The sequence below is a fragment of the Panulirus ornatus genome, chromosome 10 (assembly GCF_036320965.1).
Source record: "Panulirus ornatus isolate Po-2019 chromosome 10, ASM3632096v1, whole genome shotgun sequence".
Classification (NCBI taxonomy): domain Eukaryota; kingdom Metazoa; phylum Arthropoda; class Malacostraca; order Decapoda; family Palinuridae; genus Panulirus; species Panulirus ornatus.
Window position 1 is genome coordinate 29,575,607 of NC_092233.1, and position 13,960 is coordinate 29,589,566.

General features: G+C 41.2%; 1 protein-coding gene across 23 annotated transcripts in view; it reads left to right on the forward strand.

Moving 5' to 3' along the window:
* lap (phosphatidylinositol-binding clathrin assembly protein lap) overlaps positions 1–13,960 on the forward strand; it is an 806,852-nt gene that overhangs the window by 398,595 nt on the left and 394,297 nt on the right. The gene's annotated exons all lie outside the window — the stretch shown is intronic.

Genomic DNA, 13,960 nt, shown 5'->3' on the forward strand with positions numbered 1-13,960 from the left:
TTTGAATGGTGGGTTTAAAGGTTTTTTTTTAAAGTATGTTTTTTTTCATGGTGGGGGTGCCTGAGGATTGGCAGAATGGTGCTTTTGCCATTGTACAAAAAGGGAAAGGGGATAAGAGTGAGTCCAATTTTTAGAGGGATAGTTGTTTATTTTCCCGGTAAATTGTATATGGGGAGGGTTTTTTATTGAGAGGGTGAAGGCATTAACAGCATCAGATTGGGGGGAGCAGTGTGGTTTCGAAGTGGTAAGGATGGGTGGATTAATGTTTGCTTTTTGAAGAAAGTTTTGGGGAAATACTTAAAAACAAATGGGGTTTGGGTGTTGCATTTATGGATCTGGAGAAGGCATATGATTTGAGTTGATAGAATGCTCTGGGAGGTATTAGAATATATGGTGGGGAGGGGAAGTTATTAGAGCGTGAAAAGTTTTTATCGAGGAAGTTAAGGCATGTGTACGGGGGAAGTAAAAAAAAAAGGGGGGGATTGGGTTCTCATGAAGGTAGGTTTGGTTTTTGGGGAGGGGGTGGATTCTCATGGGTGTTTTAATTTGTTTATGGTGGGGGGGTTAGGGGGTAAATGAAAGAGTTTTGGAAAGAAGGGCAGGATGCAGTCGTTGTGGATGAAAGCTTGGGGAAATGAGTCATTGTTTTCGCTGATGATTCGTGTGGGGACTGATTCATGGAGAAAATGCAGACTGGTGACTGTTTTGGTAAAATGTGTTTAAAAAGAAGGGTTTAAAAGTAGTTGTGAATAAGAGCAGGTTATTAGGGACAGATTGTTGAGGGTCAAGTCAATTGGGAGGTAAGTTGAATGGAGCAAAAAAAGGGGGAATAAAGTGTTTTAGATATTTGGGGTGGATCTTTAGCGGAGGAACCCCTGAAGTGGAAGTGAATTTATAGGTTGGGGGAGGGGGGGAAATTTCTGGGGGCCTTTAAGAATGTTTGGAAGTTTGGGCATTTTTCTGGAAGCAAAAATGGGGTTTGTTTGAAGGATATGGGTTTCCCAACAATTTTTATGGTTGCGGGCGTGGGCTAGGGTTAGAGTTGTGCGCAGGGGGTGGTTGTGCTGGAAATGAGATGTTTGGGACAATTTTTGTGGTGGAGGGGGGGTTTGATCGAGTAAGAAAGGGAAGAGTAGTAAATTGGGGAAAAAAAGAGTGTGGTTAAAAGGAGCAGAAAGTTTTTTTGAAATGGTTTGGTCACAGGGAGAGAATGAGTGGGAAAGTTGACCAAGGGGATAAGTGCAGAGGTGGGGGGAAAAAATGTGGAGAAGGGGGGAAAACAAATTGGAGGGGGGAAAGATGGAGTGAAAAGTTTTTTGAGTGCTCGGGCTGGATATGAAAAGAGGGTGAAAGGCTGAAGGGAATAGAGGGGAATTGGATCGATGGGTATACGGGGTCAAATTTGCTGTCAATGGATTAAACCCCAGGGCGTCTGGGTAACCTTGGAAAGTTGTGTGGGCCTGGAGTGGAAAGGGAGCTGGTGGTTTCAGTGCATTATTAAAAGCCCAGCTAGAGACGAGTGTGAACAAATTGGGCTTTTTTGGGTCTTTTCCCTAGCACTACCTCGCCCCACATTTGGGGGGGGGGGTTGTTATTTCATGTGTGGCGAGGGGGGCGAGGGGAATAAATTTAAAGGTTTGGGCAGTATAAATTATGTAAATTTTGTATATTTGTATATGTTGTGTGTTTTTATATGTTTTATACGTTGGAATGTATGGTATTATTTTGCTTGTGCACGGTATGTATTTACTGTTTTTGGGTGGTTTTGTTTTGGGGCCCCTTCTTTCGTCTGTTTCCTTCGCACCTTGATAACGCGGGGGGCCCAGCGACAAAGCAAATTTAATAATAATTTCATTGTAACATCTTTTCGTGAAGAATTTTACATATATAAACATTTACTATCAATATTGCACCTCCATCCTTCTGTTGCCACCCTGCACACTTTAAAATTTAGAATCCCTCCCATCCGGGAGGCATGCTAGGAACAGACAAAAAAGGCCACATTCGTTCACAATCGGTCTCTAGCTGTCATGTGTAATGCACCGAACCACAGGTTATTCCACATCCAGCCCTAAAAGCCTTTCCATGGTTTACCCTACATGCTTCCCCATGCCTGGTTCATCCACTCAAAGAAACATTGGTCTGGTAAACCACATCACCCGTTCTCTTATTCTTTTGCACGCTTTCTCCATCCGTATGTTAGGTCCGATCACTAAAAATCTTTTTACACTCCATCTTCCACCTCATTTTGGGTTTCTCCTGCTTCTTCTTTTTCCCCCCAAACCTCGACAAATATATCCTCTTTGTAAATTTTTTCCCCCACTCTTTTCTCCCATGTGCCCAAAAAACCAAATTTAAACACCCCCTTCTGCTCTCTAACCACACTTTATTATCACCAAATCTCTTACAAAGGATGTAAGGCAAATATACAAAACTATACTTTAAATGTACACTTTATTTATGTACACACACAGTTTTTATACATATATAAAACATGTACAAAAACCCATAGTTGCCTCTATTATTCGATCGCCACCAACAAACTTGGATAACATCCCTTCCCCCCTCATGGTTTGGCCCCAGGTAGCGCTAGGGAAAATACAACAAAGGCCCCAAATTTTTTCCCCACTCAGTCTCACTGTCATGTAATAATGCCCAAAAAACCCCAGCCCCTTTTCCCCGTCCAGGGCCCCACAGAACTTTCCATGGTTGCCCCAGACGCTTCACATGCCCCCGATCAATTCCCCTTGACGCAGTCGACCCGGCTTCCACATCGATCCAATTCACCCCTTTTTCCTTGCCCGGCCCTTTTAAAACTCCTGCATGTTCAGGCCCCGATCACTAAAAAATTTTTTTACTCCATCTTTCCACCTCCAATTTTTTTCTCCCACTTCACCTCGTTCCTTCCACCCAGACACATATATCCTCTTTGTCAAACTTTCCTCTCTCATTCTCCCATGTGACCAACCATTTCAAACACCTCTTCTCATCTCAAAAAAAACTTTTTTTTATTTCCCACATCTCTCTTACCCTTTCTTTTCTTTCTATCAAACCCCTCACACCAAAACTTTTTCCTCAAACATTCATTTCCAGCAATCACCTCCTGCGCAAACTTTTATCCTAGGGCCCACGCTCGCACCCCTACAAAAATTTTTGGGAACACTATTCCTTCCCAAAAAATTCACCCATTTTTGCTTTCCGAGATGTTCTCGGACTACCACCCTTTTCCCCAGGCTCCCGGATTTTTTTGCCCCCCTCCCCCACCCTATGATTTACTTCCGCTTCAGGTTCCATCCATGCAGATCCTCCAGATTTTTTAAAAAACTTTACTTCCTCCATTTTTCTCATTCAACTTACCTCCAATTTACTTGACCCCCAAAAAACCCAAGACCTAATAACCTTGCTTTATTCACATTTATTCTAAAAATTTCTTCTTTCCACGCTTTACAAAAACCCGTCACCAGCTTTTGCGTTTCTCACTTTAACAGGCACCCAGCGTATTTTATCAGCCCCAAAACACTGACTCATTCCCAACTCCTCATCCCCAAAAAGCTGCATACTTGCCCCTCTTTCCAAAAAATCTTTTCATTCACCTCCCTAACAACCCCATCCATAACAAATTAAACAACATGGAGACATTTTACACACCCTGCCACAAACCCCATTCATGAGAATCAAAAATTTTCCCCTCTTCAAAATGTACACATGCCTTACATCCTCGATTTAAAAAATTTTCACTGTTTTAACAACTTGCCTCCCACACCATATATTCTTAGCCTTCACAGAGCATCCTATCAACTCTATCATAGGGTTCCCAATCCCTTTTAAATTTCTACTACAAATCATTTCCCTTTTTTAAGGGCTTTCTCACACATTCTTCAAAGCAAAACCCTGATCCACACATTCTAACACTTCTGAAACCACACTGCCTCTTCCCCAATCGATGCTCTGTACATTTATTAAACCCCCTCATCATTTCTCCATATAAAATTACCAGGAATCTCAACAAACTTATATCTTGTAATTTTTTGAAAAAACTCTTTTCCTTTGCCTTTTACCCAATGGCACTTGCAAGCCTTCTGCCAATCCTCGCACCTCACCATGAATCATACTTACTTTGGGAATTTAACTTACAACCAGAAAAACCCAATACAGTCAACCCTTTTTAAAAAATTCCACTGCATACCATCCAACCACTGCTTGCGGCTTTCTTTTGGGGCCAAGGTGTATGTATATATTATAAAATTTTATATAATTATATATATATATATTAATATATATCTTTTTTTTTTCATACTATTGCCATTTTCCGAAAATTAGCGAGGTAGCTTTTAGAACAGAGGGCTGGGCCTTGAGGGAATTTCCTCACCGGGCCCCCTCTTGTCCTTTTTTGAAAATAAAAAAGAAGAGAGGGGGGGATTCCAGCCACCCGCTCCCTCCCCTTAAGTCGCCTTCTACAACACTCGGGGGAATTTGGGAATTTTATTCTTTCCCCTTTCCCCAGAGATAGATTTATATATATATAGGATAGGGGAGAAAGAATATTCTCACGTGTTCCGGGCCATGTCGTAAAGGGCCGACTAAAGGGGAGGGGAGCGGGGCTGGAAATCCCCCCTCCCCATCATTTTTTTTTCTTTTTAATTTTTCCCAAAAAGAAGGAACAGAGAAGGGGGCCGGGTGAGGAATTCCCTCAGAGGCCCGCCCTCTGTTTTTTACGCCTCGCTATGCGGGAAAGGCGAATATTTTTGAAAGAAAGAGAAAATATATAAATATATATAAGGGGATAAAGTGAGTGCTCAAATTCAAGGTATAAGTTTGTTTATATTTCCCGGAAATTATTATGGGAGGGGATGATTGAGAGGGTGAAGGCATGACAGAGCATCAGATTTGGGGGAAAGCAGTGCGGTTTTAGAAGTGGTAGAGGATTGTGGTCAGGGGTTTGCTTTTTAAAAATGTAGTGAGGGAAAAACTTAGAAAAGCCCAAAAGGATTTGTAAAGTAGCAATTTATGGATCTGGGGAAAGGGATATGATAGGATTGATAGAGATTTCTTGTGGGAAGTATTAAGAATATATGGTTGGGAGGCAAGTTGTTAGAAGCATGAAAAGTTTTATATCGAGGATTAGGCATTTTTTACGTGAGGAAGGAGGAAAGTGATTGGTTCTCAGTGAATGTAGGTTTGCGGCAGGGGGGTTTTGGTCTCCATGGTTGTTTAATTTGTTTATATGGGGTTGTAAAGGAGGTAAATGCCAAAAATCCTGGAAAAGGGGCAATTTTGAAGTCTGTTGGGAAAAAGAGAAACTTGGGGAAATGAGTCAATTGTTGTTCCTGATGATCACGCTTGGGCTGATTCAGTGAGAAACTGCAGAAGCTGGTGACTGAGTTTGGAAAGGTGTGGAAGAAGAAAGTTTTAGAGTAAATGTGAATAAGAGCAAGGTTATTAGGTACAGTAGGGGTGGGGTCAAGTCAATTGGGGATGAGTTTGAATGGGAAAAACTGGAGGGTGAAGTGTTTAGATATCTGGGAGTGGATCGTCAGCGATGGAACCATGGAAGCGGGAAGTGGAACATAGGGTGGGAGGGGGCGAAATTTTTGGGAGCCTTGAAAAAAAAAAGGGGGAAGTCGAGAAAAAACATTATCTGGAAAGCAAAATGGGGATGGTTTTTAGGGATAGTGGTTCCAAAACAATGCTGGGATGGTTGCGAGGCTGTGGGCTATGGTTTGAGATGTGGCAGGAGAGGATGTGCTGAAATGAATGTTTGAGGACAATGTGTGGGTGAGGTGGTTTGATTCGAGTAGTACCCTAAGGGTAAGAGAGTGTGGGAAAAAAAAAGAGCTTTGGGCGAAAAGAGCAGAGAGGGTGTTTGAAATGGTTTGGGCACAGGAAGAAGAGTGAGGAAGAATGACCAAAAGGTATTTGGTGGGGGTGGAGGGAACGAAGAAGGGGAGACAAAATTGGGTGGAAAGTGGATGAAAAAAAGTTTTGGGAAAACGGGGGCCCAACTGAGGAGGGTGAAAGGAGGGCAAGAAAGAGTGAAATTTGGGGCATGTGTTCGGGGTCGGTGCTGTCAATGGATTGGAAATTGTGATCTTTTTAAAAATTTTTATTATCTTAATGCAAATTGGTTATTAACTTTTTTTTTGCTCCATATAGAAGGGGTCTCATTTCCCAGCCCCCCTAGGTTCCCTTTGAAAAAAACCTCAGTGCTTTTAAAACTTTCATAAACACAATGGATTTGTACATGAAAAAATTGTGGGAAATTATTAAAATTTAAAAAGAATTTGTGCAAAATAAAATGGGTTGGGAAAGTTGATAGCTAGGCTTGGGACCTCCCTCCCCCCCAAAAACTTTTAGAGTAAAAACATTCTTTTTTCCTGGTTTTCTAAAAATAAAAAAACATTAAAAAACTTGTCAAAATTTTTTTTTTTTTTTTTAAAGGTACCCTCAGTAACATACGACATTTTCTTTTTTGCCCTTAAACCTTTTTTGGGATTGAGCCCATACCCTAGCTGTTATACACAGCCAAGTTTTTAGAGACAAGCTCAGAGACCCTTTGATGATTAACCTTGACTTTTTTAATGCGCGGGATTACCCTATTGATGCAGTTTCCTTCCCTTTTTTCTTATCAATCATCCAGTAAATTTTGAAAAGCTTCCCTTTCCCCCTCTGAAAGTTCATCCCCCTGATATGCAAAACCCTTTTTTCCCTCTTTTCATTTCCTTTTTTGGCTCCCTTTCCCCCCAACCTTCCCTTTAAATCTTTTTTTAAACTTTTTTTTCTTTCGAGTTTCCTTTTTTTGTGTAAAACTTTTCTGCACCCCTTGACAGCCTTTCCACTCAAACGGTGTTTGTAATCCACTCTTCATTTGCACTACATTTCTTACATTAACAGATGTCCCCTCACAATGTTTTGTTCTGGCATTCCATTTTCTCTACGCTTACATCTGGTTTAAGACTTGCCTCCAGACTACATTGTTAAGAATTTTTTACCTTCAGACAGACTAGGCTTTTTGCTACCGGGCACTGACCCCTTTTTCCAAAGTGTCCCCCAAAGCACCATGACCCTAGCTAGCTCCCCTCCAAATTTGTTCTCATTTTCACTTCTCCCCCCCTGTGACTAACTTCACCTCCCATTGCTTCCATCTGTTGCGAGGTACTAAAGCAACATCTCTTGGTCGTCCCCATTTAGACTTGTATTCAAAATCCATCTCACTTTCTGCTACATCACATTTCTTACTTTTGTGTATGTTTACTCCCCAACTTTCTTCTCTAACACACTTTAAACTCTGTCAACAGCTTTTTCAGTTTCTTTTGAGCCATGTCACCCAAATAGCAAACTGATTTAACATCCATGCTCTCCCTCTCCCCTAGAACACAGCAGACAGACCCTGTGCATTATGACCATTGTTTCACCTCCCCATCACATCCATAAACAGATAGATTGGCCAGATGACATAAACAAATCCTTGACACAGACCCAATTTCACTTAGAACCATTCTCCTTCCTTCCTTCTTGCAAAAATGCAATGCTCTTTTGAAAAAAAAAAACTTTTGGATTTGGTAACTTGTACCCCATACATTTATAGTGCCTTCCCAAGGCCTATTTTGTCGTATTTGTCATAGGCTTTCTCCAGAGTTTATGAATGCCAGATACAATTGGCTCTTGCCCCAAATATTTCTATTACAATTTCTTGAAAGCAAGCACATGGTTATAGAGCATCAATATCCTTGATAAGGATGCCACTACCATCTTTGTCATTGCTCTCCCACACCCTTACCAAGCTTACTTAGAAGACTTAAAAGCTCTGTAAATTGAGCATAAAATCTTTTTACCAATTTTGTCTTTACATAGGGTGCTGTAGCTGTCTTATGCCCAATCCCCAGGCAACTTCACCTTGGGCTGTTTCAAATGTTGAATAGCTGACTAATCAATAAAGCATATGAAAACAATGTGTGAAATTTAGATTAAATGAGGCAGCACCAGCTGGGGTTAACCCAACTTGGTTACATTGGAGGATTGCAATTTAGCTGTGACTTAATTCATTTGTTTATAAATCTTGGCTCTTGTTGTTTCCCATTATTGTTTTTTCATTATCATTTTTGGGTTGATGAAAGTAGCTTAACAGGGCTTTTCATGTTTTTTTCAGTATCTTTTATATGCTTAGATTATTATTCACGTGTTCTTTTCAGTGGGAGTAAGTTTAGATACAAATAAAATAAAAGAAGGCAGCAGCCAGGTTGCAAAGAATTTCCTTTGCAGGAAGGGAAGCCTGTCATTTGGATTTCCAGCCTTCCTTATTTTTTTTTTTTTTTAAATATTCACATGTTATATTCATGTTTGCAATAATATTTGTGATTTGACAAGCTTTTTATTTCATCCCTAATTTTCAAATAAGTGTAAATTAAATGGGGATTTTTTTCAAATTGTTTGATAGGGGGAGGCCCCCCCACCTTGCTGTTGCTTCATCGTGTGTCGTTCAGCATGTTTTTACTTATTTTTCTGTTGAAATTAGCAGTTCAGATGTGTGAAATGTATTTACATAACCCAACCATGGTAGTGTATATCCTACCTTGGTAAGAATTGATTTTGGATAGCAAATTTTTATAGCATTAATGCAAATTCACGTTGGAAATTTTTAATAGTTAAGGGACATCAGTATTCTCTCTAAAATAGTGAACTTTTTGAGAAAGATGCCAATGTTTTTGGTTAAAAAGGTTGAAAGAATTTTAATTTCAGTCTTAAGTATCATAGAAAACTCAAAGAATTTTAAGTTTGTTTAGACCCCTTCTCTGTTCCTTCTTTTGGGAAAATTAAAAAAAAACGAAGAGGGGAGGATTTCCAGCCACCCGCCTCCCTCCCCTTTTAGTCGCCCTTTTTCGACACGCAGGGAATACGTTGGAAGTATTCTTTCTCCCTATCCCAGGGATAAATATTTATATATGGGAAATAAATTATATATTGGAATGAATAAAGGCAGACAGTATGAATTATTTTACATGGGTTTTTTATATGTATATGTCTGTGTGTGGATAATATGTATACGCTGAGAGTTAAAGGTATGTATATTTGCGTTTTGTGGATGTGTATGTATATACATGTGCATGGGGGTGGGTTGGGCCATTCTTTCGTCTGTTTCCTTGCACTACCTCGCTAATATGAGAGACAGCGACAAAGCAAAATAATAAAAAATAATAGTATATATGTATATGTATAATCCTCGATAAAAACTTTTCACTATATGTATATGTACTTTATTCTTTCCCCCCTATCTGGAGAAAGATACTTCCCACGTATTCCCTGCGTGGTAGAAGGCGACTAAAGGGGAGGGAGCGGGGGGCTGGAAATCCTCCCTCTCAATTTTTTTTAATTTTTCCCAAAAGAAGGAAACAGAGAAGGGGGCCAGGTGAGGATATTCCCTCATGGCCCAGTTCTCTGTTTTTAAATCGCTACCTCGCAAACGCAGGAAATGGCGAATAGTTTTTGGAAAAAAAAAAAAATGTTGTGTGTGTTATATTTTGTATACGTTGAGATGTATAGGTATGTATATTTGTGTGTGTGGACGTGTATGTTTTACATGTGTATGTGGGTGGGTTGGGCCTTTTCTTTCATCTGTTTCCTTGCGCTACCTCGCTAACGCGGGAGACAGCGACAAAGCAAAATAAATAAATAAACAAATATGTATTGCAGTGGAATTTTTTAAAAAAAGGGGGTGACTGTATTGTTGACTGGTTGGTAAGGTTTTTTTAATGTATGTATGATTCATGGTGAGGTGCCTGAGGATTGGCAGAATGCGTGCATAGTGCCATTGTACAAAGGCAAAGGGGATAAGAGTGAGTGCTCAAATTACAGAGGTATAAGTTTGTTGAGTATTCCTGGTAAATTGTATATGGGGAGGGTATTGATTGAGAGGGTGAAGGCATGTACAGAGCATCAGATTGGGGGAAGAGCAGTGTGGTTTCAGAAGTGGTAGAGGATGTGTGGATCAGGTGTTTGCTTTGAAGAATGTATGTGAGAAATACTTAGAAAAACAAATGGATTTGGATGTAGCATTTATGGATCTGGAGAAGGCATATGATAGAGTTGATAGAGATGCTCTGTGGAAGGTATTAAGAATATATGGTGTGGGAGGCAAGTTATTAGAAGCAGTGAAAAGTTTTTATCGAGGATGTAAGGCATGTGTACGTGAAGGAAGAGAGGAAAGTGATTGGTTCTCAGTGAATGTAGGTTTGTGGCAGGGGTGTGTGATGTCTCCATGGTTGTTTAATTTGTTTATGGATGGGGTTGTTAGGGAGGTAAATGCAAGAGTTTTGGAAAGAAGGGCAAGTATGCAGTCTGTTGTGGATGAGAGAGCTTGGGAAGTGAGTCAGTTGTTGTTCGCTGATGATACAGTGCTGGTGACTGATTCATGTGAGAAACTGCAGAAGCTGGTGACTGAGTTTGGTAAAGTGTGTAAAAGAAGAAAGTTAAGAGTAGATGTGAATAAGAGCAAGGTTATTAGGTACAGTATTGTTGAGGGTCAAGTCAATTGGGAGGTAAGTTTGAATGGAGCAAAACTGGAGGAAATAAAGTGTTTTAGATATCTGGGAGTGGATCTGTTAGCGGATGGAACCATGGAAGTGGAAGTGAATCATAGGTTGGGGGAGGGGGCGAAAATTCTGGGAGCCTTGAAGAATGTTTGGAAGTTGAGAACATTATCTCGGAAAGCAAAAATGGGTATGTTTGAAGGAATAGTGGTTCCAACAATGTTGTATGGTTGCGAGGCGTGGGCTATGGATAGAGTTGTGCGCAGGAGGGTGGATGTGCTGGAAATGAGATGTTTGAGGACAATATGTGGTGTGAGGTGGTTTGATCGAGTAAGTAAGGAAAGAGTAGTAGAGATGTGTGGAAATAAAAAGAGTGTGGTTGAGAGAGCAGAAGAGTTGTTTTGAAATGGTTTGGTCACATGGAGAGAATGAGTGAGGAAAGATTGACCAAGAGGATATATGTGTCAGAGGTGGAGGGAATGAGGAGAAGTGGGAGACCAAATTGGAGGTGGAAAGATGGAGTGAAAAAGATTTTGAGTGCTCGGGGCCTGGATATGCAAGAGGGTGAAAGGCGTGCAAGGAATAGAGTGAATTGGATCGATGTGGTATACCGGGGTCGACGTGCTGTCAATGGATTGAACCAGGGCGTCTGGGGTAAACCATGGAAAGTTGTGTGGGGCCTGGATGTGGAAAGGGAGCTGTGGTTTCAGTGCATTATTACATGACAGCTAGAGACTGAGTGTGAACGAATGTGGGCTTTGTTGTCTTTTCCTAGCACTACCTCGCACACATTTGGGGGGAGGGGGTTGTTATTTCATGTGTGGCGTGGTGGCGATGGGAATGAATAAAGGTAGGCAGTATGAATTATGTACATGTGTATATATGTATATGTCTGTGTGTGTATATATGTGTATACGTTGAGATGTATGGGTATGTATATTTGCGTGTGTGCACGTGTATGTATATACATGTGTATGTGGATGTGTTGGGCCCTTCTTTCGTCTGTTTCCTTGCGCTACCTTGATAACGCGTGAGACAGCGACAAAGCAGAATAATAATACATTTCAATGTATACATGCTTATTCCTGTGCAGACATATACATATATACACATTTACATATCCATACTTGCTACCTCCATCCATTCCTGTTGCCACCCTGCCACACATGAAATAGCATCCCTCCCATCCAGTGAGGCAGTGCTAGGAACAGACAAAAAAGGCCACATTCGTTCACAATCGGTCTCTAGCTGTCATGTGTAATGCACCGAAACCACAGGTCTATTTCCACATCCAGGCCCTACAGACCTTTCCATGGTTTACCCTACATGCTTCACATGCCCTGGTTCATTCCACTCAAAGCACATTGGTCCTGGTAAACCACATCATTCCAGTTCTCTCTATTCGTTGCACGCCTTTCTCCCTCCTGTATGTTCAGGTCCCGATCACTCAAAATCTTTTTCACTCCATCCTTCCACCTCCAGTTTGGTCTCCTGCTTCTTCTTCTTCCCTCCACCTCTGACACATATATCCTCTTTGTCAATTTTTCCACACTCATTCTCTCCATGTGTCCAAACCATTTAAACACACCCTCTTCTGCTCTCTCAACCACACTTTTTATTATCACACAAATCTCTTACAAAGGATGTAAGGCAAATATACATACCTATACATCTCAATGTACACATATATATGTACACACACAGACATATACATATATACACATGTACATAATTCATACTGTCTGCCTCTATTTATTCCGATCGCCACCTCACCAAACTTGGAATAACATCCCCCTCCCCCCTCATGTGTGCGAGGTAGCGCTAGGAAAGTACAACAAAGGCCCCATTTGTTCACACTCAGTCTCTAGCTGTCATGTAATAATGCCCAAAACCACAGCTCCCTTTCCACGTCCAGGCCCCACAGAACTTTCCATGGTTTGCCCCAGACGCTTCACATGCCCTGATTCAATCCATTGACAGCACGTCGACCCTGGCATACCACATCGATCCAATTCACTCTATTCCTTGCCCGCCTTTCATCCTCCTGCATGTTCAGGCCCCGATCACTCAAAATCTTTTTCACTCCATCTTTCCACCTCCAATTTGGTCTCCCACTTCACCTCGTTCCTTCCACCTCCGACACATATATCCTCTTTGTCAATCTTTCCTCTCTCATTCTCTCCATGTGACCAAACCATTTCAAAACACCCTCTTCTGCTCTCTCAACCACACTCTTTTTATTTCCACACATCTCTCTTACCCTTACATTACTTACTCGATCAAACCACCTCACACCACACATTGTCCTCAAACATCTCATTTCCAGCACATCCACCCTCCTGCGCAAAACTCTATCCATAGCCCACGCCTCGCAACCATACAACATTGTTGGAACCACTATTCCTTCAAACATACCACCCATTTTTGCTTTCCGAGATGTTCTCGACTACCACACATTCCTCAAGGCTCCCAGGATTTTCGCCCCCTCCCCCACCCTATGATTCACTTCCGCTTCCATGGTTCCATCCACTGCCAGATCCACTCCCAGATATCTAAAACACTTTACTTCCTCCAGTTTTTCTCCATTCAAACTTACCTCCCAATTGACTTGACCCTCAACCCTACTGTACCTAATAACCTTGCTCTTATTCACATTTATTCTTAACTTTCTTCTTTCACACGCTTTACCAAACTCAGTCACCAGCTTCTGCAGTTTCTCACATGAATCAGTCACCAGCGATATATCATCAGCGAACAACAACTGACTCACTTCCCAAGCTCCCTCATCCCCAACAGACTGCATACTTGCCCCTCTTTCCAAAACTCTTGCATTCACCTCCCTAACAACCCCATCCATAAACAAATTAAACAACCATGGAGACATCACACACCCCTGCCACAAACCTACATTCACTGAGAATCAATCACTTTCCTCTCTTCCTACATGTACACATGCCTTACATCCTCGATAAAAACTTTTCACTGCTTCTAACAACTTGCCTCCCACACCATATATTCTTAGTACCTTCCACAGAGCATCTCTATCAACTCTATCATATGCCTTCTCCAGATCCATAAATGCTACATACAAATCCATTTCCTTTTCTAAGTCTTTCTCACACATTCTTCAAAGCAAACACCTGATCCACACATCCTCTACCACTTCTGAAACCACACTGCTCTTCCCCAATCTGATGCTCTGTACATGAGTTCACCCTCTCAATCAATAGCCTCCCATATAATTTACCAGGAATACTCAACAAACTTATATCTCTGTAATTTAAGCACTCACTCTTATCCCCTTTGCCTTTGTACAATGGCACTATGCAAGCATTCTGCCAATCCTCAGGCACCTCACCATGAATCATACATACGTTGAATAACCTTACCAACCAGTCAACAATACAGTCAACCCCTTTTTAATAGATTCCACTGCA